This window comes from Aethalodelphis obliquidens, unplaced genomic scaffold (genome assembly GCF_003676395.1).
Source record: "Aethalodelphis obliquidens isolate GAN/ISIS:26980383/991018 unplaced genomic scaffold, ASM367639v1 scaffold34, whole genome shotgun sequence".
Classification (NCBI taxonomy): Eukaryota; Metazoa; Chordata; class Mammalia; order Artiodactyla; family Delphinidae; genus Aethalodelphis; species Aethalodelphis obliquidens.
In genome coordinates, this window is record NW_020837978.1 from 8,423,141 (window position 1) to 8,449,263 (window position 26,123).

A 26,123-nucleotide genomic window follows, 5' to 3' on the forward strand; every position below is an offset into this window, starting at 1 on the left:
TGATTTCAAAAATTACGAATGCACAGAGCTTACCCTGAAATATTCTGGTGTAACATATGAGGTAAGGCTCAGGCAACGGGATCTTTTAAAAGTTGATTCTAGTGGTTTGGGAACCACTCTGATATGGGAACACAGAGGGGAGAGCCACTGATTTTCCAGGGGGCAGGAGAAAACAAGGTCTGGGAAGACTTCACAGAGAAGGTGACATTTAAGCTGGGCTTAGAAGCATGAATATGATTTCAACAAATGCATGAGGCTTTTCTAGGTAGAGGGTAAACCACAGGAGGTCCTGGGAGGTGTAAGAATTCACGGCATGTTTGGGGAAGCAGGGTAGCATGTAGTAATCACGAGGGGCTACAACAGAGGATGTATGGGGATTGAGTAGGAAAGAAGGGAGGGTGGGAAAAGTACACTGGGGGCCAAGGACACACTCTCTTGAGTGTTATGTAAGAAATTTGAATTTTGGTGCAGGCACTGGACAATCATCAACAATTTTTATTTTAAGGAATGCTTTTTTAAATTAATTAATTCTTTTTTTTTTTTTTTTTCTTTTGCGGTACGTGGGCCTCTCACTGTTGCGGCCTCTCCCGTTGCGGGGCACAGGCTCTGGACGCGCAGGCTCAGCGGCCATGGCTCACGGGTCCAGCCGCTCCGCGGCATGTGGGATCTTCCCGGACCGGGGTACGAACCCGTGTCCCCTGCATCGGTAGGCGGACTCTCAACCACTGCGCCACCAGGGAAGCCCAATTAATTCTTTTTCAAGGAATGATTTTTTAAAAAAGAATCTGTATTCTAGAAACGTAATTTGTGAAATAGCATGGAAGAAAAAGTGTAGTAAAAAGAAATGGAAAACAGAGTCTTCGTTAGTGAGGCTATCCAATAGACCAGATAGAAATAGTCAGGGTCTGATTTTAAAAAGTGGCAGCAAGAATGAGTGATGGATTTGAGACACACTTGTAGGAAGAGTTTATGTGCCTAAGTAAGAAGGAAGAAATGAAGATGGTGTCCATTTTCCTGACACAGTGGATGAAGTAAGAGGTAATACTTTTGACCAAGCTAAGAAATAAGAAGAGGAATCCAGTTGGTAACTGTTGAGTTGGAGATGCCAGGGTAAGGATGCCCAGTAGTAAGGTACCAGTGGGGCTGAGGTTCAGGCAAGAAGTCTAGGGTGGGGACACAGGTCTGGAAGTACTCAGTGACTATGTGACATCATAGGAGGGGCCCCAGGAGAGTCTGGAGTGAGGGATGAGAAACTGACAGTGGTGAGACCCTGGAACCGCCAGTCTTTAAAAGGTAGGCAGAGGGAGAGGAACTAATATAGAGATGGAGGAGGAAAGAGTTATCAGAGAAGAAGGGGAAAAAAACCAAAATAACTTCAAAAATGGACAACTAAGGGAGTCAAAGGGAGAAAAGAAGGGAGGGATCAACAAGAAAATTGACTTGATCTCCTTAAAGGGTCATTAAAGAATCTGCAAGAACAGTCTAGCTCTAGCTCAGCTAAGGAAGTGGTGGCTTCCAGTGTTGCAGGATGGGTGAGATTTAAGTGAGTAGGGAAGTGAATGGGACTTTCCAATGGGAAAGACAGTCAAGGTGTAGAATTGGAAGGAGTCGGGTCCCAAAGGAGGGGGTAGAGGAATGGAGATGGCTACAGGGGGATGATTATACCTATTTAAATGTGCAGAGACTTCCCTGGTGGTGCAGTGGTTAAGAATCCGCCTGCCAATGCAGGGGACACGGGTTTGTGCCCTTGTCCAGAAGGATCCCACATGCCGCAGAGCAACTAAGCCAGTGTGCCACAGCTACTGAGCCTGTGCTCTAGAGCCCACAAGCCACAACTACGGACCCCGAGTGCCACAACTACTGAAGCCTGTGCACCTCAGGCCTGTGCCCCACAACAAAGAGAAGCCACCGCAATGAGAAGCCTGCGCACAGCAACGAAGAGTAGCCCCCTCTTACCATAACTAGAGAAAGCCCGAGCACAGCAACGAAGACCCAATGCAGCCAAAAATAAAAATAAAATAAAATTTATTTTAAAAATGTGCATAGGACGAGAAAGGAGATTAAAATACACAAAATGGATGACGGCAGCAATGTTAAGGAACTGGCTGGGTTATGGGAGATATTTTCTCTTTCTTAATTTTTCTATGTTGTTGTTTTACATATTTTTGCAGTTCTTTTACCTCACTTTTATATTGGAAGATGAACTTTATTTTTAAGAGCCATCTGAAGGAACAGCCTTAGAAAAGACTAGACACCTCTTCTAAGATAGGAAGAAAGATGGTAAGAATATCTGTAGCTATAGATGACTTGGGAAGCAGAGGGAAGGGAATTTAGGAAGTTCATCCCAGATGGTCTTTGTGACGCTTGTCCCGCTTTCTAAGTGGAATTAATGACTCTTCCCCTACTCTCCCTTTACCCTATACACCTATGCATTAATTCACCTACATGGTTTGACTGCCCTTACTTGTTTTCCTGTCTAATTATCTCCCTCTACCCAGCTATAAGCCCCTCCAGGGTAGAGATCACAACTTATTTGTCTTTATGTTCCAAAAACTTAGCATAATTCCTGCCTCATAGCAGGTACCCAATGAATTCTTTTTTTTTTTTTTTTTTTTTTTTAACCGGTACGCGGGCCTCTCACTGTTGTGGCCTCTCCCGTTGCGGAGCACAGGCTCCGGACGCGCAGGCTCAGCGGCCATGGCTCACGGGTCCAGCCGCTCCGCGGCATGTGGGATCTTCCCGGACCGGGGCACGCACCCGCGTCCCCTGCATCGGCTGGCGGACTCTCAACCACTGTGCCACCAGGGAAGACCCCCCAATGAATTCTTATTGAAAATACTCCCTTTTCTTAAGAACTTGGATCACCCCCTGAGAGTAAAGGGGGTAAGAATCGGGTGAGAACTTAAGAAAAGAAGTTACGTTCAGAAACAACTGTGCTGGAGAAGGGCAGAGTGACTGGCGAAGGATCCGTGTAAGGATCCTTGGGAAAAAATCTGCTCTAGAGGAGACAGGGGTGTTTTATCACATTAGTTTAAGGGCAGCATTAGCAGCAATAAGGTAATGATGCAGGCACTACCTTGTAAGAGCAAAAGTCCTAGTTGAGGCTTTCAGAGACATTTGATAGTTACCAAGAAGCCTCCTAAGACTTCCTCTCACATGCTGGTGAGTGCGGAGCCCTGAAGTCAGGACATCCACAGCCCCCCTCATCCTAAGAGGCACTCTTCAGTGTGTCAAGGAACGTGATGCGTGTGCTGTGACCGCCCCCTCTCAGTCACTGGGCACAGGAACAATCAGAACTCCCCCTCCGCTGGGAGAAGGTCACAGTCCAAGAAGACAGGTAAACCCGAAGTTGAAAGCCCACACAGCTCTCAAGGATGCCAACTGGCTTTGCCGTGTCGGGTGAGTTCTCACATTCCCTCGGCCAAGTCTCCTGTTTTGTAACGAGTTCAGTCAAGGGTTTTACTGGAGTAGACAAGCATGAAATGAATTTTCCAGAGAAGTTTCCGAAGTGGGGGAAAGTTCATGGCTCAAAAGCACCGGTGGGTAATGAAACGAGACCGTGAACTTCTGTTTTTCTTTATAAAAAAGAAAAAAGAGAGTTTTCCAGGTTTGAAAATCTGAATCTAAAACTTGTGCTGTGTCCTCAGCTCTCAGCCCATCTTATTCTCTAGCCCTGGTGTTGCAAGCTTATTTTATGCTGTTTCAGAGCTGCCCAAGTGGGTGACCTGGTCCCACTGAGCACCAGGATATTGGGTGGAAGACATGCAGGCTAGCCTCCCTTTGCCAGAGACCTCTGCTTTGTGACCCCTCGGTCACAGCTACCCAAAGGAACTCACTGAGGGCAAACCTACTGAAGGCTGCTTGCCTTAACCAGCTGGTAATCCCTCATTATAAGTCTTTATTAGACGGTTGTTTATTATTATTAGGAACTCATCTTTCACTCACCTAAAACCAAATGCTAGTTTTAAGGATGAAGAAGCAAAACTAAAACCAATCTGGCCATCACTCTCAGCTTTGGGCATTACCTACTCAGCCCTTGTCTTTGATATACAATCAAATACAAATGAATGTTAGGCTCCCAGACTTAGGAGAAAAAAATAAAATAAAGTAGAAATACAGCTTTTATAAAACAAACAAACGAAAATGCTTTGATTCATCCTAGTCTACCACCCATCCAATCTGCTGGTTCTCAAACCTGGTTTCACTGTCTGACCTTGAGTAAGTTATTTAATAAGTTTCTGGAACTCAATTATCTCTAAATTGGAATAATAATACCTATTTGGAAGGGTGGTTGTGAGAATTAAGTAAAGTATAGAGCACGTAACCCTTGATAAATGTCTATTTCCATTACCTTCAAACTGCCTCTTGGAATTACTCCTATATCTCCATTAAAATTGCCATATGATCCAGCAATCCCACTCCTGGGCATATATCCAGACAAAACTATAATCCCCAAAGATATATACACCCCTATGTTCATAGCAGCAGTATTTACAATAGCCAAGACATGGAAACAACCTAAATGCCCATTGACAGATGAATGGATAAAGATAATGTGCTGTATATATATGTATATACACACACACATATACATACAGTGGAATATTACTCAGCCATGAAAAAGAATGAAATAATACAATTTGCAGCAACATGGATGGGCCTAGAGATGATCATACTAAGTGAAGTAAGTCAGAAAGAGAAAGACAAATACCATACTTATCTGTGGAATCTAAAATATGACACAAATGAACATATCTACAAAATAGAAACAGACTCACAGATTATAGAGAACAGACTTGTAGGTTGCCAAGGGGGAGGGGATGTGGGGAGGGAAGGATTGGGAGTTTGAGATTAGCACATGCAAACTAGTTGAATAGGATGGATAAACAACAAGGTCCTACTGTTTAGCACAGGGAACTATATTCAATATCCTGTGATAAACCATAACGGAAAAGAATAGGAAAAAGAATATATATATGTATAACTGAATCACTTTGCTGTACAGGAGAAATTAACACAACATTGTAAATCAACTATACTTCAATAAAATAAAAATAAAATAAAATAATTACCATCATCAGAGTGCAGATCTTTAATTTATTACGTTTTACAACCTTATTGCAGAAATGGCATCATGATAAGACCTCGAGCTTACCTCCTTGCAACACACCTTGCCTTATGCCATCAATCCTTTCCCTTCCTAAAACATCACTTCCTTCGTGTCGCCCTTGCTTGAGGTTTTCTCCAGCTTCTCACTGCCTTCTCACCCTGCAGCCTGGAGTTTAAAACCCACAGCCGCTTCACGCCATCATTTCCTATGACTATTCTAAATGTTTCCATTTCAATCAGGGTACCCTTTAAAACTTTCTCCTAGGGATAGGGAATTCTAACTTATTTTTTCTACCTTTTTTATTTTGTTTTTGTGCATGTGTCTCTCTTCACACTTTCTCCTCACTGCTCACATCTGTCTCTATCAAAATCCACTGCATCCAACAAGATTTAGCGGAAGTCCAGCTCAGTCCATAGAGTAATTCCTGCTTCTCCAGTCCACACCGACCTTTAGCCTCTTGTTGAACTCTGACTGCCTTGATAGTCCTCATCATGGTTTCACGCTTTCCACAGCGGAGGCACGCGCAGAACATGGAAATCCCAAGCACACGCAGGTAAATACTGACCATCATTTTCTTGAGTGCACAGCCCAAGAGATCGAGCTAAGTGGTTAAAGTAACTCAGGAATGGCCCCTCTTCAGCAAACTCTGCCTTCCTTTCCTTGCCCTTCCTTCTTCCCTCTTTTTCTTCTTTTCTTCCAGTAAAAAAGTATTTTATATTGACTCTTTTATCCTGATCTGCAACATCTTATATTTAATTTACCAATTTTTCCCTATGTTTTAGAGGTAATTCTTTGACATTTTCAAGAGTGTTAAATGTAATATCTTCACCTGACCTTCAGCTTTTCAGGCATTGTTTCAAGTCAGGATTTAGAATTGCTGAGTTGTATGTTTGAAGTAACACACCTGTTAGTTGAAATTTTGTTTTATTTTTTACTTTAGAATTATACACAAAATTTTTTTGATGATACAGTGTGTCACAAAACACAGATGGTTTAGCATCCATTTATATTATGAGCTCATAGCATTACATCAGTGTTTCATAGATACAAGTTCATATCCCGAGGTATTGTTGCAATGAGTTCCATATCAGCATCTTTATTTTGTAATTCTTGAGAAGAAGAAGAGTTAGTATCACATAGTCTTGGGATCAATGTATTTGAAATAAAACTGTTAATTTTGTAGCATTTTTAGAATTCCAATGATTGAAAATCACGTACAAGCAACCCTAACCCTTCCACAGCTTTGCTCACATTCTACATTCAGATAAAATGAAATTCACAAAACAGACAGAAAATAGAAAAGATTAAATTTTGCTAGTGAAACTCTGATAGCTCTCATAACTTAAGCTTTGATTTTTTGCCATCGTTAAGGGATATACGGCTGAAAAGCTAAGACTTAAAAGCTTAGGATCTCCCTCTAATCTATTAAAGTTCCATATCCTCTTTGAACAGAAGTTGCAAATGAAACATGTTCCTTACTCTAATGCTCAGATACTTTACAAGGAGTAGACTGGCAAACAATCAAGGAAAACCAAATGGCTTGAATAATCTAAAAATGGATTTATTCACTCAACAAATACTTATTGAACATCTATTGTGGACAGTCATTGTTCTGGACAGCAGTGATGCAGGTATGAATAAGACAGAGCAAGTCCTTACTCTTATGGAGCTCACATTCTTGTGGGAGATGAATGACAGCAAATGAGAAAACAAGCCTATAATTACAACCTGTAGTAAGGGCTTTAATGGGAATGAACTGGGTGTGCTGCTGAGAGAGCACTTCCTTTGAACAGTCGTCAGGGAGGTTTGATCTAAGGGGCTAACAGTAACGTATAAATTGAGACAAATAAGAAGGTGCCAGATAAGCAAAGGGATAGAGGGAGAGCATCTCGGCATATTGAAGGAGCAAGAAGACAGCCAACATGGCTGGGAGAGAGGAAGGGAGGTAGAAAAATGGTTTAAGGTGACAAGGAGTTAGGTAGGGGCCAAGTTCACTGGAGTCTTGCAAACTGGGGAACAGAGGTGCATTTTATTCTAAGTGCTTTTGGAAGGGAAATACCTGATTGGTTTAAAGCACGGAAATGACATGCTCTGATTTATATTTTTTTAAAAATCTCTCTGGTTGCTGTGTGGAAGTGGATTGTTCGTGGCGGAGAAGCAGAAGTAGGGAGACATTCAGAGGCAACTGCAGTCATCAAAGTGATGATCATGGTTTGGATTAGCATGATAGCAATGAAGATAAGGCGAGGTGGATGGATTTGAGATCTATTTTGAAGATGAAGCTACCAGACTCACTGATGGATTAGGAAAAGAAAAAGAAAAATCAAGGCTTGAACTCCCGAGTGGGTGGTGAGGCCATCATCGAAGACTGGGAGGACTGGGAAGGAACAGGATGGAGGGTAGGAGAAAATTAACTATATTTGCCATACCTCTTAGTGAGCCAAATGGAGGTAATGAATACAAAATTGGATATCCAAGTCTGGAGCTCAGAGGAGAGTTCAGGAATGAATGAGAACCTGGGAGTCATGGCATATCAATGACATCTCAAGCCTTAGGATAGGAAGGATTATTTCGCTAGAAAGACAATGTAGGTAGAGAAAAGGGCCTGGAACTCTGCCCTGGGAGCCCTCCAACATATTAGAGACTAAGCTGAAAAGGAGGCTTCATCAGTGAAGATACAAAGAACTGCCAGAGAGGTATGAGGAAAACCAGGTAAATACAGACTAAGAGACATGAGAGGTTCCAGTAAAGGAAGTGGTCAGCTGTGGTAAAAGGTACTGAGGGACTGGGTCAGAGAAGGACCTTGAAAAGAGTCTTGGATTTGGCAACATGGAAGTTTTCTGGGATGTGGACAAGAATATCTTAGGAAAATCCGCAGGGGTGAGGAAGTGGATACAGAAACCATAGATGACTCTGTTGAGAATTTTGCTACAAAAGGGAGAAGAGAAAAAAGGCAGAAGCTGGAAGAGGATGTGGGGTTAAAGGACGTTTTTGTTTGTATGTTTTGCATTGTTTTGTTTTAAGATGAGAGACAGACAAGTGATTAGTATTCCAGAGGGAATGATCTAGAAGGGCTGCAAGCCTGCTGATGCAGGAAGGAGGGCACTTACAGGAGTGAAGCCAGCCCTCAGTGGCGGAGCTAATTATACTACCCAAGTGAAAGCAGACACTACCACACCTAGGAAATGTTCAGGTCTCAAACGTGTATTCTAAGACAAATCTTTTGCCTTCTGTAATAAAAATATAAAATAAAAAAAAATAAAAAAGTCTGAGTAAAAGTGTTGCAATTTGTTTTCTATAATTCCTAAAGTCACAGAGCAGGGATATGAAGAAGCATCTTTAACACTCGTATTCATACCTATCTACCTTCTATTTTTGTTTCTTCCACTTATTATTTGTAGCAGCTTTTAATCAGACAAGAATCCAAAACTTGCTAAAGTGTTTTCAAAGCTTCCTCCAGCTTAAAGGTGGAAACACATTCCCCAGACCCCAGACCTCCTGCCACCTTGGGAAATGTCAGAAAATAAAAGGACTTTATTTTCTCAAATGAAATGGCTCTAAGTTTAGAGAGCGATTAAATATGAACTTAGCTGAGGAAACAAACAAAAAAGAAAACGTGAATAAAATGCAAGGCAGAAGGAGTACAGTTTTAGAAAAATTATTGAAAAACTTCTGACAAATTAATAGTGTACTTTTAAATCATGATTCCACCATATAAATAAGAGTGAGACCTGAATCTGGAAAAATCCCATTGAGCCATCAGGACAATATACAAAAGGAAATGTGTTGTCTGGGGACTAAAGGGTGCACAGAAAATTGTACGTTTATGGTGCAGCTTGGATACAGTGAATATGAAACTTGGCACTTTCTTTAAGTGTAATTAGGAGCTTGGGATGGATTCAAAGATTAGACACTGCTACCAAAAAATAAAGGGATAAACAGTCACACTAAGTCTCCATTTCCATCTCTGATCTCTCTCCAACCTTCCACCACGGCCAGAATATCCCTGTTCTCAATCTTATGATCTGAACCCCATTTTCTAACCTACGATATATGTTCCCACCAGTTCCTAAAGACCAGTGCTTGGGGTAAGGGTGGTGGGCTAGACAGATACAAATTTTAAAGACAGCTTCAAATTTTTAATTTCATATTTTCATTTGAGGAAGGAACACCATTGCTTTTTCCTTCATGAAATCTTTCCCAATCTTTCCAGCAGGAAGTAATCTCTCTCTTCCCTAAACTCCCACAGCACCATATCTGTGCCACTTTTCACGTGTTCTCATGTATATATGGTTATTTTTAGTTATTTTCAGTTCACCCTATTGGGTAAACCCTGGATGGAAGGGTTCAGGCTTCTCGATCTTAATATTTCCGATTGCACTTAACACAATGCCTCGTATTTAGTACGTATTGAATAAATATTTAAATATTGGCTGAAAAGTTTTACGAGATTTTTATGACATGAAGGTGCCTGATTCAGGGTAAAACTACAGTGTGTTTGGATCGGAAGATTGCTGTTCAGCTCTTTACTACCAGAGCCATCGCTCTGCACGACCTCGGGGCACTGCTGGCACTGAGCTCTGTGTGAGTGGAGGCCCCAGATCTTTGTAACAAAGCGTCCCCTTTTCCTACTGAGGCCTTTCATTGCTACAGGGTTACATCCTTCACTGCACACCCTCAAGGTATGAGGAGGGCAGCATAACAGAATGAGTAAAAGCATGGACTCTGGTGCCAGACAGCTTGGGTTCCGTAGCCTCCCACTCAGACCTCCCTTCAAGAGAGGGGGGCAGAGCCCCCAGTGGCTTCTTTGGATCCCCTGCAGCACTGGCGGCAGACCACACTTCTCTTAGACTCCTCCCAGCCGTGACTGAGCAACAGGAGGCTATGAAACTCCACCATTCATGCTGCCTGAGGGAATCTCCCACTTTGACCCAGGGACTCCCCATCCATCAGTCTGTCTGAGGCTTTCCCAGACCTGCACAGGAGTCTGAGGCTCTCGCTACCCAGTCCTTCCTTCCTTCTTGCCTTTCACAAATATCACACCTGCATCTCGGTCTGAAGCCTGTCCCTGCCCACTCCTCCTGCCTCTTCCTTCTTTATCTGTCATAGATGTTTGTCCCAGTAAGCCTCATCTGTGTCTACTCTCACCCTGGTATTTGTTCTCAGAGAACCTATAAGGGTACAAGTTCAAATCTTGGCTCTTTTATTTTATAACCTCAAGATGTAACTTCAGGCAAATAATTAATTTTTATTTTTGCCTCTGTTTCCTCACTTGCAAAAACAGGAAAAGAATAGCACTAACTTCATACGGCTGTTGTGAAAATTAAATTAATTCCTGTGTGCAGAGCACTTTGCACAGTGCTCAGAGACCAAGCCTTCTGCAAGTGTTCGCTATGATGAATTTTTCAGTGCCCAGGGCTGAATAGGCCTTTAATCAATGTGTGATGAATGTTAAATTCCTGTTGGAAGTAAACATCACTATTATTTCAATCATCAGTGGAAAGTATTTCTGACTCTATTATGTGAATAACATTAATTCTCCACTCCTCTTGGTAGGTATTGCTGTGTTCTTAATCTCCAGATTGATCTGTGGAATAGTATTCTGAAACGATTCTAGGATAATTTCCTGAGTCCCTAAGCATTCCATTATTATTTTTCTAAAAATTAAAATAAATTATGTTAGTTAAATGCTTTGCTCCTGCCTATATTCACTTGTTCTTCCTAACTCTTTGGTGAAAAAGAAGAACGACCCTCGTCCTGTTTATGACAGTTAGGAAAAGTACGACTCTACTCCTTCTTTTCTCTAGACTAAACATTCCCAGTTCTCCCAATGCTTTCTTTTTGATCTTCATTTCCAAACTATTTATCACTTGTGCTCTCTTTCCTTGAAAGTTCTCCAGAGTTCCAAATAGTTGAGCCATGCACTGAAGAAACTTCTCCAAGGAGGTTTAAGTGATTGCAAATAGAAGAAATAAGAACTTTGCTTGTCTTCCCCAAAAATCCTGTGGTTAATAAAATCCAAGGAAGACAGTTTCTTTCTTTAATTTATAACTTCACTTTATTGGGGGGAAAGCAGTAGATTAATAAGGAATTAAGTGGAAGCAATTGGTTTTGCATCTGGACCTAGTTACTATAAAAGAAATTCAGTATGAAGAGTTTCTATTTTTAATTAGAATAAAATGCATTTGTTTATCATTGTTAAAAAGCTAATTTGAAAGGCTTAATATTAATTAGTTCACATATGATTTGCTGGTAACCACATAACTAAGAAAAAATTTCAGGGATCAGAACTTAAAAGGCGCTCTAAAGTTCTGTCAAAAATAAACAAGCAAAACAAAACAAAACACCAATTAAAACTAGAATTTTGTTTCCTAATACATCTTTTTTGGCAGTTCAACGACTTTACGGTGCCAAAGTCAAATCCTTGATTAGAATGTTTGTTTTGAATCCTATTTTTAAGTAAGCACTACCTTTTGTATCCCTTACTAGTCCTTATGAATCAGGCCTGTTTTTACTTCCTCTCCATTTGCTGAAAATGAACGTGAAGCACAGTTTCCATGGCCCCCTGGCTTCTGATCTGGAGTATCCATGAGCAGAATAATCGCAGACAGTCTGTGCAGACTTGATCAGTAGTCTCAGCTTCATATGTTGGTGTTTGTGACGGGCAGCCCAGGCCACCAGCCACCAGGCTCACAGTACAATGCCCGGCACTGTGTCCATCACACCAATCAGTGGAAACAGGTGGGGAAGCTTGTAATTCACCTAAAGAAGCGTGGAGAAGAGGATGGGTTTTCTGAGAAAGAGCCTGTAGGCATTTCCCCCTTTTTTAACATCAGGATGATCCAGAGATACCAACAGACTAAGCTCAGTCCGCCATGCTTTATTCAGATCCAAAAGCTTTGCCTCATCTGTAAATAAAATAAGTGGGAGACAACCACTCAAAGAGGGAAATCAGAGATTTAGAACACCTTGGGATGTGGCAACAACAAGAGTGTAGCAGGGGACAGGAAGGCGACAAGACAATGAGTCTTAAGCTTCCCTAAAACTAACAAGAGCTGTGCTTTTAAAAGCTTGTCATCTGAAACCAACACAGGGTTGAGAGAGAAAATTAGTGCATTCTGAGGCCCTTGCCTTAAAAAAAAATGAAAAGTCCACGTGCTTAAAAAAGACAACAGATACTAAAACTAAAATAAAATTGAATTACAAATTACTTAAACTCTCCCACCACGAATCCCCCAGCTGTCCCAGATTTTTCTCATCAAAGGAGGTTCTGTAATACAATCAACAAATCAGAGATGTAAACATGGAAGAAAAGAATAAGATCTCCTTGGTTACGTGTAGGCCCATTAGTCCAACATGGTTTCATGTATTTAAAAATCATGCTGAAGTCACTTTGGAATGTCTACAACCAATCATTTTTCCCAGTTAGGAATTTTTCCCAGTAAGAATGGGAATAAGAATAGAAAACAACAGAAAGTAGAAATAGAAAACAATAGAAACAGAAACAATAGAAACAAAACAAACAGAAAGTAGAATAGAAAACAACAAAAAGTCATCAGTAAGGTAGCCCAAGAGTCATAGGATTTTATGAGATGCTATTAAACCAGCGAATGATTTTCCCCTCCATTCCTTTCATATAATGGACTAGACGCCAACTCTGGTCATTGCTCTTTCCATCATCCTTCTCCCTCCTTTCTGGAAATGCGCACAAGTCAAATTCAGGGGTGTGGCTGGTGTAAGTCCTCTGGGCTGAGAATGAGGACCCCTGGAGCCTGGACCTACCAACTGATACGAGCTGTGTGATGCTGGACCTCAGATTCTTCAGAAGTCAAGAGAAAGAGTTAGACCAGATGGTTTGATAGGGCTGCCATAACAAAGTACCACAGATGGAGTGGCTTAAACCAGTGGTCACCAACCTTTTTGGCACCAGGGACCAGTTTCGTGGAAGACAGTTTTTCCACGGACCAGGGGTGCGGGGGTTGGTTCAGGCAGTAATGCGAGCGATGGGGAGCCACAGCGAGTGGAGGGGGAGTGGCAGATGAAGCTTCACTCGCTCGCCCGCCGCTCACCTCCTGCTGTGCGGCCCGGTTCCCGTGCACAGGTACCGGTCCATGGCCCGGGAGTTGGGCACCCCTGGCTTAAACAACAGAGTGTATGCTCTCACAGTTCTAGAGCCTGGAAGTCCAAGATCTAGGCGTTGGCAGGTTTTGTTTCTTCTGAAATCTCTCTCCTTGGTTTGCAGGTGGCTGTCTTCTCCCCGTGTCCTCACGTCATGTCTGTGTCCTAATCTTCTCTTCTTATAAGCACACCAGTCAGAGTGGATTAGGACCAACCCATATGACTTCATAATCACCTCTTTAAAGGTCCCGTCTCCAAATGCAGTTACATTCTGAGGTACTGGCAGTTGGAACATATGAATTTTGGGGGGACACAATTCAGCTCATAACAGTCTCCAGGCTACCTTTCAATTCCAGAGTTCTCTGATTTCTTTTCTCTCTCAAATACTGCCTTTTCATTAGCTTATCTTCCCTTTTCTAACACGGAGAGACTCAGCCTGCTATCTTTATAGACTGCAGGGAACTGAGGCTGCACTTTTAGGCTGTCTGTAGTCTTCCTCCGTTTAAGTTAAAGCTACTCAGTAGGGTAGGCGGCACAATTCCAGACAGTAGGTGGGTCAACATGAATTTTCTGCACTTTTTCTAAAGACAGGACCATTGAGCCCATGGCCATTGTAGAGACTCTTCGTTAAGGACCTGGCACTGTGAGAATTTTCTGCAATTATTTTTTGCAAGGACGCCAACACTTCCACCTTACTCTGCCTTCCAGACTTACGTGTTGTTTATGTTCTTTCAGATTGCAAGAAACAGAATTGTGCTTGGGTTTTTTAAAATCATTTGTTGAGTTGTTTTATTTTTCCATAAGGATACAAGGGCAAGTAAGGAAGACAGAATCTCAGCAAGGCTTTGCAGAGGATGAAACACTTAAAAATACTATGAAATTCCAAGGTTCTAGACAGCTCATTTCTTCAGGGAAGATATCCGTTGTTCTTTACTCAGAGTGACTTCGGGTGACAAAATGATCATTCTATCTCTACCTCTACTGCTCCCTGAGTCTCTCTGATGTCTTTGAGTTCTACGTCCTTGACACAGAGGACGAGTGGTTGGCCAGTTATCAGTCAGTACGCATGCACTGCCTCTGTTGGATAGAGCTCTTCTACCAAGCCACCCCATTGGATATTGGTTAGCTTAGCAATGGCTGGCTCCTGTCAGCTGTCTATGTCTGGTCCTATCAACCTCATGATGAGACCACATGGCTCTAAGTGAGGTGACTAATGGCCGAGGACTTCCTTTGAGATGACATTAGGTGTTCTAGGTACTCTAAGATTTCAAAAAAGTAGAAAGTAGAGCCAGCAGTCAACTCGCTAACTATTCACAGTATATCTCACCTTTTTCCTTCCATTGACCAGGAAGCTAAAGAGTAGTTCGTATTCATCGCCTTTACTCTCTCACCTTCATCCACTACTATCCTAATCCTTGAAATTCTGAGCCCACCTTCCTTAACTCTAACTGGAATTACCTTCCAATTTTAACATCAGTTTGTCATTTTCTCCTCAAACTTGCTGCTGCACTTAAAACTGTTGATGGACCATCCTTACTTGCAAAGCCTCTTGCCTTGGCTTCTGTGACTACATTATTCAGGGGATGGAAAGTGGACCACAAGCTGTAGGGAAAGCCTTGGAGTCAATGGCCCTGGATATGCATCCTGATTCTCCCCACTCAACATCTATGCAGCACTGTGTGTGTTAATTCTATTCCATTCAATACATTTATTTTTGTGTACCTATCATATTTGCGATGATTGAGTAATGGGGAGGAATTCCAGATAACACCAATGTTTGGACTTAGATGAATGAAAAAATAGATGTGCAGATACTTAAGCCTTACTCCTTATGCCCAAGTAGACACTAAGATCTATTGATTCCACCTCCATAATATTGCTCACATTTATTCCTCTTCTTTGTCCCTGTTACCCTGGTAGAATTCCCCACTACCTTTGACCTGGCTTAGTGGTTAACAAACTGAGTTCTGAACAGCTCCTGGAAATCCCAGGGAGATTCCTCAAGGACTTCTGTAGGTGTCCTACAGAAGGCAAGAAAGTGGTGTGGCCCCTCACAGGGACTGTTCCTGCCTCCTCATTTAAACAGGATCAGTTATGTGTTTTGTTTTGTTTGTTCTTGGAAAAAACCTTTTTTATTTTACTTTTTTAAAAAACCCCACTGGCCCACGTATTGATTCTGTCGCATCATAAGACTCTATCTTCAGAGTACCTCCCTTACAATCCACTTTATAGTTGGCTTTCAGGTCATTTAAAGCGAAGCACCCTTCTGATCACGTCCTTTCTCCACTGTCTGGAAATGCACTACTAGATACGGTAGCCATTAGCCGTATATGACTATTAAGAATCTCTAAAAGAGTGGATATATGTATATGTAAAACTGATTCACTTTGCTGTACAGCAGAAACTAACACAACATTGAAAATCAACAATACTCCATTAACATTTTAAAAAAGAATGAACCCTAATGTAAAAAAATAAAAATTAAAAATAAATTAATTTAAACTAAATTAAAAATTCAGTTCATCAGTTGCACCAGCCTATTTCAAGTATCTGATAGCCACATGTATCTCGGGGCCACCATATTGCACAGCTCCTATCTGGAACATTTTCATCATTGCACAAGTTTCTATCGGATAGAGCTGGCCTAGCTCACTAGATTAAAATTTCTGACTTTGATATAGGACTTAAATCTTTCCTTTCTAGGCCCTTCTGCTGCTGTTTTCCTTCATATAATGCTCCAGTTAGACTGGACTGTTCCCAAATATACCTACTCACTTCTGCCTTCATGCCTCAGCTTACCCAGCCCTGCCCAGAGTACCCTTCACTCCATCACTGTATGCCCAACCCTACTCCTAATTGGGGGGCTGTCCTCCATGAAGTCCTTGAAAGTTTCCCAACTCAAAGTTATTCCCTTGTCCTGCGAATTCTCATAGAATTTTAAATGATGCACCCTAATGTCATCCACCACCATTTCTTCACGGGCAGAATCAGTGACCTGGGGACCCAGCCACGCAGCTTCTAAATAGCACACTGGGTATGTCACATCTGCTACTTCGGGTCTACAAAGTGGTTTTGGGGAGCTTTAGGGCTTCTTAGGAGTGCATTATGAAATGCTCTAGAAATTTCCATTACTAGCTGAGAGACTGGAGATGCTCTGAGGTCTCATAGTCCACAATTTGTGGTTAAGCCAAAGAGGGCAGCGTTTGTTAGTGTGTTACAGATAAGTATATTACATATACATCCTCTGAACACCAAGTGATGAGACATTGCCATAAGTTATACCCGAAAAGCAATCCCATCATTTACAGACACGTGTTAGAAACATCATTCTACTACCTTTACCATACATTTGTGTTTGTTTTGGCTTTGTTTTAATCCCTACGGTGGGGATTAAAACAAAACAACAGGATCTGAGTTGATCAAATCTCTTGTGGTTGATCATCAAGACGGTAGGTCAGCTAGAGCTGGGGTTGAGTCAGTTACAGGACACCCTCGAAGAATCAGCTCTTCAGAGTTCAGTTCTCTCCCACTCTAGGCCCCTTTGATTTATAATCTACCAGCCTGCAGAGTCCTGACCTCACAGCGTAAGGCTCTAATCAGATAAGCTCACCATAAACCTTTCTTTATTCTCAAAACCCCTGCTCCATTCAAGCCCCACCTATACTTGAGCCCCCTCAGGGGAGGGCCAGGCTTCAGGACGTACTTAGAGACAGGCAGACCGTCATCATCGTGCAGGCTGCCAACCTTCTCAGGTTACTGTGAATGATTATAGATAAAGTCTGCTTTGAATTTGTTGGAAGAGGGGGAGACTTACAATGTATTTGGTTCAGGCAATTCATTTTAAAGGTTTGGGTTCCCCAATTTCCTGCAATCATAATCATGGTCCATTTTCACAGTCACTAGACTATCAAATCCTGTGTACATAAAATAAAGACCTAGAAAAAAATGGGAACTTTAAAATCTGTAAGTTAAAGTAGTGGTACAAATATTGTTTGGGACACTGTGAAACAGTAATCAGAATTACCCTCTCGCCATCAGAAGCTAACTGCGGCAGAGACACTGCTTTTGCCACGTTTCTAGATGTAGTAAAGATTCGGTACAACGTTGTTTAGAAATCATAGCATTGCAGATCCCTTCTCTACCACATTTAAAATGGAAAAAAAGAAGTGTGGGTGGGGATTTTCTTCTCCTTTGTCTGCACATCCAGCCTGGGGGCAGCGTTATTCATCAGAAATAAGCTTTCTTGTTTTTTAGACTGTGTTTACGACGGTTTTCGAAAACGTCTTCTTATGTATGCTAATTCGTTGGTTCTGAAGCCTTTTTCCATTCCGTCAAGCTCACCTTCCGAAAGGGATAGTGAAAAGTTAGGGGCTGGCTCCCCCTGGTGCCTTGGTTGGAGAACCGCAGCTGCATGTCTGAGACCATCTGGCAACGGATAAGAGTGCCCTCTAGTGCATAGAGGCAGAGTAAAGCTACAAATTAAATGCTAATTACTAATTAAATACTCATGAAAAAATGAAAACTACAAAATACTAACACTACAGGAAAAAAGTGACCAATTATGCCCGAACTATGTGCCAAGCATTGCACTAAGGGCCGGATGAGCATTGGTGCTTTGGCTGTCCACTGCAGTGGGACACACCGTCCCCTAACACGGCAGCTTAAAATAATGATCGTTTATTATCTCCCACGGTTTCAGTAAGCCAGGAATTCCACAGCAGCTCCGTTGGATGGCTCTGGCTGGAGGTTCCTCACGAGATTGCAGTCAGATGGTGACTGGGGCATCTCCAAGACTCGTTTGTTCACGTCTGGTGGCTGAGCTGGTGAGACTGGAAGAGCTGGGGCTGGAACACCCAGCACCTCTCCCTGTCTCTCCACGATGGCCGTACCTGCCCTTTGGAAAGAATTCTCTCTCTGCTTTCTACCAAGATGCTGGTGTGTGTGTCTGTGTGTGTCTGTGCAACTCGCACAGATTTACTTAGTGCATTAAAGAAGGAACTGGCACGGTGACAACGATAGTTCAAAGAAGGAGAGGAAGAACTATTATATCCAGTCAGTGGATGAAAAGAATGCTGAAATAAGATTACAAATTAGATGGAAACCGATCAATGTCCTATAAAACAATAAAAGCACAATCGGTAGGATTTATTTTTTTCTACTGGACAGGAATAAATTGCAATGTATAGATCTTCTATAAGTGAACGTTAACTTTACAGAGCCTTCTCTGTAGACCCTCCTCTGATTCCCCAGAATACCCAGACTTCTTTCAGGTTGGATCCCAACGAAGAGGGCCAGGGGGAAGCTGCATTGCTTTTTATGGCCCAGCCTCAGAAGTCATGCAGTATCCCCTCTGCTGTGCCCCACTGAAAGAGGCAGTTACAGAGGGCCACCCAGGCTCAAGGAGAGGGAACGTAAACCCCACCTGGGATGGGATATATATTTGGTGGCCATTTGTGTAAAAATACAATCGACAATTGTTTTACTTAATTCTCCCCCAAACTACATGAGGTTGCTACTATCATTATCCCAATTTTACAGTTAAGGGAATGAGGTCAAGAGACATTAAAACTGTGCTTCATATGTCCTTTCTAGGTCATACTGGAGCATTGTCTAATAAGCCATGTGAAGTGCTATCTGTACATGGTTTTTGGTCTGGGCACTGCTGACATTTTGGGCCAGGTAATCTTTGCTGTAAGAGCTGCCCTGTGTATCGTAGGCTGTTTAGCAGCATCCCTGGCCTCTACCCACTTGATGTCAGTAGCATCCCCTCCCTCCCTCCCCTCGGTTGTAATAACTAAAAATGTCTCCACACATTGTCAAATATCTCGGTGGGGGACTGCAACTTTGGCCCCATTAAGAACCACTGTTTTAGGGGAAGGTAACTTTGTTTGATTATTTACTATTGATTAGTAAAGTTCTGTAAAGGCTCTGTAAAGTTAACGTTCACTTATAGAAGATCTATATATTGCAGTTTATTCCTGTCCAGTAGAAAAAGTAAATCCTACAGATTGTGGTTTTATTGTTTTATAGGACATTGATCACTTTCCATCTAATTTGTAATTTTATTTCAGCATTCTTTTCATTCACCGACTAGATATAATAGTTCTTCCTCTCCTTCTTTAAACTATCATTGTCATCATGCTAGTCCCTTCTTTAACGTGTTAAATAAATCTTCGCCAGTTGCACAAGCGTGCAGACACACACAGACACAGACACACGCACCAGCATCTTGGTAGAAAGCAGAGAGAGAATTATTTCCAAAGGGCAGGTATGGCCATCACGCAGAGGTGCTACTCGGGTCTCCCTTCAAGAAAGAACTGGCAGATGAGCTGTGAGAGGTACAATTAGCTGATAGCCTTGACTGAAGGGCCTCTGGGATCCACCACAGCAGTTGAGCTGAGGCTGTGCTTTTACGAGGCAGTCTCGAGCCAGCGTATGAGCCCAGTAGAGGTACCAGGGCCTAGGCCATTTCTGATCAATGCGGAAACCCTCCACCAGGCAATCTTTGCTCTGGACCTCCTGTTGGGCTGGCTGAGACTTTTGCAGGGCAACACTGCAATTTGAGACCCTTCCTAGCATATTCTTCTGCCTCCCAACTAACCTTTCACGGATTATAGGCCTGCATCCTGGTCTGCATCTACTGCAGAGCCCTTTCCCGCTTCAGGCACCACTCAAAGCTGGTAGCCATCATGCCACCCAATGTGTTCTTAGCTGTGGAAGGAATTGCCTCTAGAACTCAAAGAGGCCTACACGGTACCGTGCTTCCTTCTCTGAGGTGGGGCTTCAAGATGCAGCGATTCGTCTTCGGCTTTGGAGGGGACATCCAGTGTGCACCTGACAACTGCACTTCTGAAAACTTCCCTGAAGTGGCAGTTCTCTGAATCTATGTGGAATTCTGAGTTGGTAGGTTTTTCTTTTTTCTTTCAGTATTTTAAAGATGTCACTCCAGGGGCTTCCCTGGTGGCGCAGTGGTTGAGAGTCCGCCTGCCGATGCAGGGGACACGAGTTCGTGCCCCGGTCCGGGAAGATCCCACATGCCGCGGAGCGGCTGGGCCCGTGAGCCATGGCCGCTGAGCCTGCGCGTCCGGAGCCTGTGCTCCGCAAAGGGAGAGGCCACAACAGTGAGAGGCCCGCGTACCACAAAAAATAAAAATAAAAAAAATAAAAAAAATAAAAAAAAATAAAGATGTCACTCCATTATCTTCTGGGTTGTATATATTCTAATGAGAAATCTGCTGTAATTTTATTTGGACTGCCTTCAAGCTTTTTTCTTTATCTTTGGGTTCCAGCAGTTTAACTGTTATTTGTCGATAGGTGGATGTCTTTTTCTCACCTTTATGCTGCTTGGGGTTTCCTGTAATTCCTGGATGTGCATCTTGAAGTCTTTCTCCTTACGTTGCTTTTGTTAGCACCTCAAATATTGTCTGTTCTATTCTTTCTCTTTTATTTTCCTTATATGGCATCAACGTCTCTTCCTCTCATGCTTTGACCCAGGTGTGACAGTGCTTATATCCTTAGAAGGGCCTGTCTTCTTTAAATTTCAGACTTCTTGGCTATCCTGCAAACCCAGTTCTCTGATGGGTTCAAAGAGGTATAATTTTATAGTTTATCTTGCACTTTCTTGTATTATTGTGGAAGTGATGTTTTCTTTCTAAAATATAGCTTTCTATATATATATATATATTTTTAAAAATCTTTTGGCCGTGCTGCACGGCATGTGGGATCTTAGTTCTCAGACCAAGGATGGAACCTGCGCCCCCTGCATTGGCCGCGCAGAGTCTTAACCACTGGACCGCCAGGGAAGTCCCTAGTTTTCTATATCTTAAGGATAAGTGAAACTTACCATAATTTTTAATTTTGTTATAATTTAAAATTTAGATAAATGATGCAAAAATAGTATGAGAAGCTCCTAAATAAACTTCATCCAGATTCATCAGTTATCTACATGTGCCTCATCTGCTTTATCATTCTCTCTCTGTCTCTCTGCCTTTCTCTCTCTTTATATATATTTATCTACCTATGTCTGTATTTATATATCTTATGAATTATTTGAGAACTGGCTGGAGTCATTGTATCTTTTACCCTAAATACTTTAAAGATCATTTTTGTGAGGACTTTTCCTTATAAACAATAGTATATTTATCACAATCAATATGCTTAACATTAAGAACATATTTCTATATCTATATCATTCATATTATAAAAATTAAGCTTACAATACACAGAAGGACTTCTCAGAATTGCCAACCCATACCCCTGTAAAAAGCAATCCTATTAACTAGGGCTCAATATCTCTCTACAGTATTTTCAGGTAAAATTTAAATACATTGAAATGCATAAATTATAAGTGTTCAATTTAATGAGGTTTAAAAATTGACATACTCCTAATATCACACTGAAATTTAACCTCTTTATGAAGACTGCCTAGGTTAGCCGCCACAGGCAACTTGAACATCCCTCTGCTACAAAATTTACTGCAAATATTTCTCTATATGTTCACTAGACTATGAACTCATTAAAGAAAGAGACTATGCTTCTTCAGTTTGGGGCCCCCAGTTTCAAACAATATCTGGCATATAATGAGGTATCAATAAAAGTTTGTTAAATAAGTAAAGTGGCAATTGGAACAAATAGCCTGCAGTTTAAATAAGGGAGTTGTGTAATTTTCAAGTTAAGATCTTCTTACTACTTCTACTAAATCACCAGTAAGGAATGTATGATAAAAATTGTCAAGACACGAAAGGAAAAAAAAAGACAGCAGTTGGAACACTAATAAATCATTATGTTCTTAGAACTCTTTACAAAGACATGAAACTCTTTTAATCATTCATGCAGCATTTTCAATTGGTGGGTGGTACAAATTACTACCACTTTTTTTATACAGTAAAACTTTCAGTTTTAACAAGATATTTAAAAGCAAATATATGTTACCTGTCCAAAACCTAATGGAGAAGAACTTTTATGTAGTTCCTGGTTGATATTCTAACACCTGAGATTTACTATTTTCAGTTATCTAAAAGCAGTGGTAGCCAAATCTGTTGACAGACAGCTCTTTCCTCAATATCGCTAACTATCTTGGCAAAGGGATAGGCTACGTGAATTGAAATTTGATTATGCAGTTGCTTCAGAGTCATGTCTGTAGTTGCTCTTCTTTTTCTTATTAAGAAAAACAAAATATATACTCTTTTGAATATAATTAACTAAGTAAATGTTTTTAATTCCTGTGAGAAAGTACTACAGAACAGTTTTATGTAGTAAAACTAACCGTAAAATAGATACATAGAGTCAGGAGTTTTCTTGTAGTTCCCTTATCTATTTCAAGTCTTCAGAGCTTATTGATACGCTATTTATATTTCCTAGGATAACTGATCAAATCCTTCTAATCAATAAAAATTCAGCTTAAGAATCATTTCCCCTTTGGATCTTTCTAATAACAAGTAAGTAGTATCACCTCTGCTCAACTGCCATACCTTATATACAACTCTATTCTTATACTTTCTCACGCTATATTTTACTGATGCATTTTCATATCATTCTCTTCCACTACACCAAGAGAGTCCATTAGAACTTTTTGGATGATTGAAATGTTCTATATGTATTCTAGTCACTACTGTAATAAAAGTATAGCACTAGACTCTGAGCTCTGTGAGGGCAGAGACTGTACCTTATTCACTTTTATGTATCCAGTACCTAGGACATAGCAGATCCTTGATAAATATGTGGGGATAAACACGACCAATCAATCAAAGAATAAATCAAGGGATTTCCCTGGTGGTGCAGTGGTTAAGAATCCGCCTGCCAATGCAGGGGACACGGGTTCGATCCCTGGTCCAGGAAGATCCCACATGCCACGGAGCAGCTGGGCCCGTGAGCCATGGCCGCTGAGCCTGCACGTCCGGAGCCTGTGCTCCGCAACGGGAGAGGCCGCAGCAGTGAAAGGCCCGCGTACCGCAAAAAAAAAAAAAAGGGTTAACAAAATAATGAAATATTGAAAATTCCAGAAATGGAAAATATAGTATTTACAATTAAAAATTTACAAAGTGGCTTGACACAGACCGAAATGAGAAAAGAGTAAGTAAATTTGAAAATAGATCAATAGAAAGTGTCTAAGTTGAAAAATTGAAAGAAAAGGTTGGAGAAAATAAAGAGTGTCAGTGAGCTATGCAGGCACCGTAGAAAGGTCTAACATTTGTGTACTTGCTGTCTTAGAATAAGAGAGAAAAAAATATAAGGAAATGATACTGATAATTTCCCCAAATTTGATGAAAGGCACGCATTTACACATCTAACAAGTCCAGTAAACCCCAATCAGGAAAAAGACAAAGAAAAGCATATCTAGGCACATCAGAGTCAAACTTCTAAAAGCCATAGTTTAAAAGAAACTCTTGAAAGCAACTGCAGACTAGCTACAGATTAATTTATTACATGCAGTGGAATGATATGATTTAACAATGATTTGTTGTCAGAAACACTGGACACAAGAAGATAATGGAATGACATCTCTAAAATGCTGAAAGAAGAAAAAAGTCAATTCAGTGCAGTGAAAATATCCTTCAAGAATGAAAGCGAAATAAAGATAGATGAAAACTAAGAGAACTTTTTATCAGCAGACTTGCAGTACAAAAAAACCACAGAAGTTCATCAGTTGAGAAAAATTGATGCCAAAGGGACATTCAAATGTTCAGAGGAAAGTGAAGTACCAAAAATGATAGATGTGTGGCTAAATATAAAAGATTTTTTCTGTAGTTTTTTAGAAATATGTATGACTGTTTAAGCAAAAATTATAACATTTTATTGTTTGATTTATAATATTTGTAGATGAAATATAGACAACTAAAAATAAAGGAGCTTAAAAATCTATATTTTTGAAAGATCATTATATTTTGTAATGAAATGGTTCAATATTAAATATAAGAAAAATGTGAAAAATTAAGGATACTGTCTATATTGTGGTTCCTAGAGCAACCAGTTGAAATAATGCAAAATGATATAACTGAAATGCCACAATCCCTTGAAAGGGGATTCTCAAAAAGATTCAATTAAATCAAAAGAAATTAAGAAAGTAGGAACAGAGAATCAAAAAACAAATACAAAAATGATGGGACCAAAGGAAAACAACTAGTAAAATGGTTGGTCCAAACTCAACCATATCAATAATTGGATTAAATGTAAATGGACTAAACACTCCAAATAGTAGTCAGAAGTTCTCAGAATAGATTAAAAAAAATAAGACCCAACATAATCTCTCCATAAGAGATGAACTTAAAATATAAAAATACAAACAGGTTGAAAGTAAATGATATCAAAAGATAAATCATGCAAACAGAAAACAGAAGAAGGTCGGAATAGGTAGATTAGCATGAGATATAACAGATGCCAAGGCAAAGAGTATTACCAGAGATAAAGAGAGACACACTAGAACAATAAAAAGGATAAATTTATTAAGACATAAGAATCATACATGTATGTGCCTAATAAAAGAGGTTCAAATACATCAGATGAAAAAGTAACATAATTAAAGGAAGAGACAAATCCACAATTACAGTGGAGTCTTCTCTTAGCAATTGACAGAACAAATAGACAAAGATCTCAGTAACACTATAACTTCCTTCACCTAATTGACATTTATAGAACACTACACCTAACAATTGCAGGATAAACATTCTTTTCAAGTGCACATGGCATATTAACCAAGATAAACCATTTGCTGGACCATAACACACATTCTAATATATTTTAAAGGATTGAAATAATATAGACTATGTTTTCCGATCACAGGCAATTAGTTAGAAATCAACAACAATAAGATATGTAGAAGGGATAAAACCTAAATATTTGGAAATTAAACAACATACTTGTCAATAATTTATGGGTAAAGGAAAAATGACAAGATACATTAGAAAATATTTCAAACTGAATTATAATGAAAATATAGCATATCAAAATTTGTGAGCTACAGCTAAAGGAAAATTTATAGCTTTTAAATGCCTAGATAAGGAAAGGATAAAGGTATAAAATCAATGACCTAAGAGTCTACAGTAAGACCTAGAGAACGTAGAACAAAGTACAGACGGTCCCCAACCTACAATGGGTCAACTTACAAATTTTGAACTTTACAATGGTGCAAAAGCAATGTCCATTCAGTAGGATTTGAATTTACAATTTTGGTCTTTTCCCAGGCTAGCGAGATGTAGTATGATACTCTCTTGGGATGCTGGACAGCGGTGGCAAGCTGCAGCTTCCAGTCAGTGCCACAATCACAGGGTAGACAACTGATACACTTACAACCATTCTGTTTTTCATTTTCAGTACAGTATTCAATAAATTACCTGAGATATTCAACACTTTATTATAAAATAGGATTTGTGTGACATGACTTTGCTCAACTGCAGGTTACTGTTAAGTGTTTTGAGCATGTTTAAGGTAGGCTAGGCTAGCCTATGATGATGTTTGGTAGATTAGGTATATTAAATGCATTTTCGACTTAGGATATTTTCAACTCACAATGGGTTTATTGGGACATAACCTCATTGTAAGTTGAGGAAGATCTGTAAATCCAGAGTAAGTAGAATGAAGGAAATAGTAAAGAGGAGAAATCAATGAAATAGAAAATAGATAAATGAAAGAGAAAATTAACACATAAATTTTTTTTCTTTTTGAGAGAATAACAAAGTTGATAAGCCCTACATAGGTTGATAAAGAAAAAAATAAGAAAAATTACCAATATCAGGAATAAATGTGTGAATACACTACGGATGCTACAGATATTGTAAACAACTTTATGTTAATAAATTCAACAACTAGATGAAATTTATGAATAAAACAACTTACCAAAACAGACACAGAAGAAATAGGAAATTTTACTGGCCCTATATCTATTAAGTAAATTGAATTT

At 40.4% G+C, this 26,123-nt stretch overlaps 1 protein-coding gene and 1 pseudogene across 1 annotated transcript in view; one reads left to right on the forward strand and one right to left on the reverse strand.

The window, feature by feature from the left end:
• The window catches only part of NEDD9 (neural precursor cell expressed, developmentally down-regulated 9), a 296,988-nt gene that overhangs the window by 245,759 nt on the left and 25,106 nt on the right, over positions 1-26,123 (reverse strand). The window lies entirely within an intron of this gene.
• Positions 1-26,123, forward strand: part of LOC113631606 (52 kDa repressor of the inhibitor of the protein kinase-like) — a 36,441-nt pseudogene that overhangs the window by 8,339 nt on the left and 1,979 nt on the right.